Source organism: Mytilus edulis, chromosome 7 (assembly GCF_963676685.1).
Source record: "Mytilus edulis chromosome 7, xbMytEdul2.2, whole genome shotgun sequence".
In the NCBI taxonomy this organism is placed as follows: Eukaryota; Metazoa; Mollusca; class Bivalvia; order Mytilida; family Mytilidae; genus Mytilus; species Mytilus edulis.
The window spans coordinates 2294185-2300161 of record NC_092350.1 but is presented as its reverse complement, the minus strand read 5'-3'; positions in this window follow the sequence as shown (position 1 = coordinate 2300161).

Here is a 5977-nt window from a genome sequence, read left to right as displayed (position 1 = left end):
AAATAACAGAATATTCAATTAATTAAGTCTTATTTCATTATTACCTCATAAGTAGAACAATACCGTTCTGATTCATTAAAAAATCCACACTGGGCATCGTTTTACATTTGTAATCCCACCTGAACAAAAATCTAAGTTGCCATAATTCAAAACGATATAAGAAGATTTGGTACGAGTGCAATGAGACAATAGTTTGTACAAAGTAAGTATTATGGGTTGTAGAGGCCAAATTCAGTATTTTTCATGGACTTTACTTTTATTACAGATAAAAAATAATTCATGTTAAAAGTTGTAAATTTTGAGATAAACTGATGTAAAACTAAAATAACTTGACCTCAATATTTTGCCAATTATCTACGGTAACCGTAAATGATCATAAGATTACTATTTCGATTGAGAACACGTATATGCTTATACCGTCTATGTTCTAGCTTTCAGATAACTGCGAGTACTCTCAGATCTGTTCCTAGCGTCTTTCTGTTGTCGGGATGTACAAGTACCCGGCCAAGTCCACTAGTATTTTTGTCCATCTGATGAGTTAAGCTCAACTGATTTTTATAGTTCGTTCAAATGTTGTACTGTTATACCACTGTCCCAGGTTAGGGGAGGGTTGGGATCCCACTAGCATGTTTAACCCCGCCATATTATTTATGTATGTGCCTGTCCCAAGTCAGGAGCCTGTAATTCAGTGGTTGTCGTTTGTTTATGTGTTACATATTTGTTTTTCGTTAATTTTTTCATACAAATAAGGCCTCACAAATAGCCTAATAGGAGTTCTTATAAGATTTTTGCCATTTTGGGAGATATTTAAGCTATGTTGTGCAAGGTGAAAATACCGCCACTTGGTAGAGACTGTTGGAGATTCTTTTAAAGGCCCTATGGTAACTTCAATAATGGGCCTGAACAGTATAAACTGACCGTACATTTATTTGTGGCCATGCCATCATCACGTTGCTGTAATTATTTTCTAAAACAAACAACTGTAGACTTCAGTGAACATTATTAAAAAGTAGTAGCACTAAGAGCATGTATGTTGATGATTGTAAAAAAACATAACCTCCTTGTGTGAAAAGTTTGGTTTCAACATGACAAAATTTAACAGCCCATTTGGTTGAGCTGAGTTATAGAGACTGTCACTCTTGGAATCAGAATTAAGTGCAAAGAAAAGGTAGCAACTAGATGAAATATTCTTTTCATTACTAGGTCAGTGTCCGATGAATTTATGAATCATATTGCCGTACGTCCTGAATGATAAATATAATTTACTAGACTAGTTTTGTGCAGCCAAGGATTAAGTTTGGATACATAACTGACAGGAACTAATTTAAAGAAGTAGAACGAATGGTTAGATCCGCTTTCCGACCTTGCGAACGTGATAATTTTAAATAGGTGTTATCAACCTTAAAACTTTGGAATAGTTGTTTCATCTCAACCTGACTGTTTTGTCGAATGCTAGTGAGGTTGTCTACTGATTTTTTATTTTATCAACGCCTTGCTAATGATGAATGTGTGATTTATTGTTCCATGATTGTATTTGACAAGTTTAGAGTAGAATCATTGAAATAGTTAACTATATCTAGGATAGCCACAACCCGTGCAGTACAACTAATATTGAAGTTTTCAAACTATAGTATAAACAAAACATTCTTTTGCATAGACAGTATGTCAGTATTTCGCTACATTATAAAGAAAAATATACGTTTCAACACTTTCATTGTATACCGCCGAAAGTCATTGATTAAGCTACAAATGTTGATTAATGGAAGGATAGTAATTTACAAATATTTGCTACAGTAGTATAACGTTGTTCAAAAGTCACAAATCGATTGAGAGAAAACAAATCCGGGTACCAAAATAAATCGAGGGAAACACATCAAATATAATATGGAGGGACATTCCCATTTATTGTTCACGTACTCTGTCAATCAAAATTTATAAGTTATGACTTGTGGCACCTAACAATTTAGTAAAAATAATTTGTCGATATGTTATACAGTTTTTGAAAACAAGTGAAGACAAGCAAAAATTAACATTTAGAATATGACCTTGACCTTTGACCTAACATTTTTCCATTTTTTTAAACAAAGATCTCAAAGGTCTCTATCAAGTGTGGTTTACCATTTAGAAATGCATGTCACTTATATTAAATGCATAAGGTGGAATAACTCTCATATGGAGTCTCCGGATACTTTCGGCCCAAATAGCCATCCTAATCCTGAATGACTTTATGCAGGAACTTTATGCAGGAAGAAGTTAGCAATATCCTTTAACTCTACTTTCCGCTATATAGAAGATGTTCTTTCACTAAATAATTTAAAATTTGGTGACTTTGTGGAACGCATTTATCGCATCGAACTAGAGATAAAGGATACTACAGATACAGTTGAGTGGGCCTCAAACTTGACTTATATCTAGAAATTGACATTGAGGGTCGGTTGAAAACAAAACTTCATGACAAAAGAGATTACTTCAGCTTTCCAATTGTAAATTTTCCATTTCTAAGTAGCAACATTCCAGCAGCACCTGCACAAGGGGTATACATTTCCCAATTGATACGATATTCCCGTGCTTGCATTTCCTATCATGATTTTCTTGATAGAGGGTTGCTGCTCACAAGGATGCTATAAAACCAAGAATTCCAAATGGTGAAGTACATTTTACGGACGCCATCACGAGTTGGTTGACCGTTATGGAATAACCGTTTCACAAATGATATTGGATATGTTCCTTACGTCGTAACTACAATCCCCTTCCCTTTCATGAATGTCACCTACCGACTATTTACCGGATTTGTTATCACATAAGTAACACGACGGGTGCCACATATGGAGTAGGATCTGCTTACCCTTCCAGAGCACCTGAGATCACCCCTAGTTTTTGGTGGGGTTCGTGTTGTTTATTCTTTAGTTTTCTATGTTGTGTCATGTGTACTATTGTTTGTCTTTTTCATTTTAAACCATGACGTTTTCAGTTTATTTTGGATTTATGAGTTTGACTGTTCCTTTGCTATCTTTCGTCCCTCTTTTTCCAGATAATTCGCTTCCTGTCTCGACAAAGTTTTTTTCAATTTTGTGTTTTATCCTTTCATGGATTATATTTAATTTACAATTTGGAATATTCTCGTTTTGTTTTAGTTTTTTTTAAGGTTTCGTTGATTCTAAAAGTACAAATATTTTCTCTAAAATTATTCAAGAATAGCTTTAGGATCAATTATCTTGATTTGCTTAAGCAATCAAGAGACCCATTTTATTAAAAAAAAAAAAAAAAAGGAGAATCACAAAAATACTGAACTCCGAGAAAATTTCAAAACGGAAAGTCCCTTATCAAGAATTAAGATAAGAGAGGTTGTAATTTATTACCAATGTATATCTGTTTTACCATCCCATACAGAACTAAAGATTTATCTTTCTAGTTCGAGTATATTTGAGTAATTTAAACTATAGGCTTTAAAGACCCTGTGTCGCTCACCTGATATTTTTTTAACAATTGATACTTGAAATAATACAAACGTTATACTTTTGCTTTAGTTTCAGACAAATAAGTCAAAAACTGCATTTTCCCCCTCTGTTCAATTTTTTAGCCACGTTGGTTGACAGGCAGGGTTATCGGACACATTTGTTAAAGCTACATACCATAAAGCTTATTGTGGACGGTTTGATTAAACTTGTCTCAGTTTTTTCAACTGAAGACTTATGGTTAAAGATTCCAAAATTTACAAACAAATGTGAGATTTGACTTTAAAAGGCAATAACTTCTTATGGAGTAAACAGACACATTTTTTTAAACTAGATCCCTTTATAATGATTGTGACAAAATTGGGTTAATTTGTTAGTTAGAAGTTTCAGAGGAGAAGATTTTGAAACATTATAAAAATTTACCAAAAATTGTTAAAAATTTACTATAAAGGAAATTAACTCCTTAATGGGTCAATTGATTCTTTCTGTCATTATTTTTAGATCTTCCGTTGCTGAACGTTATTGTTGTAACAGTTTATCTCTATCGATAATAAAATTAGACTATAACCTAAAACTGCAAAATTTTTCCTGACAATTATCAATTCAGGGGCAGCAACCAAAACCATGGGTTGTCCAATATGTCTGAAAATTTCAGGGCAGATAGATCTTGACCTGATTAACAAATACATTCATGTAAGATTTGTTATTAATGCTTTGGTATCAGAGATATTAACCAAAACCTACATTTTACCCTGTCGGATATGTATGAAGGGTTTATTAAAATAAAGATATTCCAAAATATGAAACATAAAATTCCTTTCTAGTTTGTTGAAAGTTTTCGAAAAATTAATGAACAAAATATCACTTTCTTCAATTAAATTATCTGCATAATCTATCACAACGGGTGCCACATGTGTAGGAGGATCTGCTTGCCTTTTCAGAGCACCTGAGATCACCCCTAGTTTTTGGCGGGGTTCGTGTTGCTTATTCTTTAGGTTACACTTTGTAAATACATCTGTTTCTCAAACCACGCCTCTTTTGGAGATATTCATATGGAATATTCATAGAAAATTAATTTTGTTCAAATACTGGTTCCCCGTTATACTCTCTGTGTTCCATCTCACATAGACATAACTTGGGAAAGTTGACAGTAAATTAACATGTGCATATTGTTTACATTGAAATCTGTAAGCTATACTTTATTGTAGTTTTAACATGGGTAGGCATTATATTCGTGATTAGTTTTGTCCGAGCGATAATGAGGGCTTAAATAACACGAATATAATGCCTACCTATGTTAATTCAATATTTTTGTGATTTTACTTTTTAATACTACAATAAAGTATAGCTTGCATCAGTTATTGCGATTTGGACAATTAAGGTAATTTCTATGTCCAATGTGTATAAGGGTCAAGCGATTGTGTAGGCTCTTCCATGAATCTCCCTGTTTTGTTTGTTAAGTAGCAAACAGCTTCCACTATGATTTTTCAAAAGGGAGAAGTTTTGGAACAGCCAGAATGAACGGTTGTCGTATCTAGGTCAAATATGTCAATTTTGGAATGCACACATTACAGTCATGATAAATGAATTAGTAACAATATGTACATTATTTAAGAGTTTGGAAGTGTCTTAAATTAATGAAATATTTTAAATGCATGCCAATTTGATTAAATTCATTATTCTGCAGAAGTCGATATACGCATGTGCAAAAAAGAATTATTGGATTTAGAGCATGGGTTTAATTATTCATAAAGCGAAAGAAGCACGTCATATTAAAATAGGTCACATCTTCCTTAAACACCCCGCAAATTGTTGTCAGGGAAATGGCTTTATCTTAAATGGTATTCAATCTATGGGTTCAGCCATCGTTAGCGGCGTCATATGTTGTATGGAGTTATTAATCACTTGTGACGTTATATGTTACTCTTTTCCCCAGATCTGCTATAGATTCGAATAAAATAAAACTCTGCCATAGATTTGAGTTTTTTTGGCGTTTATCACGCCATATTTCCCATAGATTAGGAATCTGCCATAGATTTGAAACCCGCCATAGTTTTAAGTCCTTCCTGTATATTTTCGACTCGGAACCACGATGGTACTCCGAACCGCGATGTCACGGTAAAAGTGCAATGGTCTACGCTGAAATGCGTTGGTTAACACGCTGAAGTGCGATGATGACATTGTGACTCTAACTTGTTGTTAGAAACGCTGATCTACGTTGTTGGGATCGCTAATATGCGTTGGTGGGTACGCTGAAGTGCGATAGTCTAATGTTGACGTTGTTTATACTAGCTAAATGCGACGGTCTGAAATTGGAATCATTTAAAATGTGGAGGTGTAGTGGTTAGCGTGCTAGCCTCATATTTGAGATTTCTGTTCAGATGTTGTTTTCGAGATATATCTTTATATTGCGTGTTGAAATGCGATAATAAAAATTGATTCACTATGTAGGCATATATACTAGTAACTTGTTTTTGTCGTATCATATCTAAGAAATTGCTCACAACCATGTAGATGTGTGT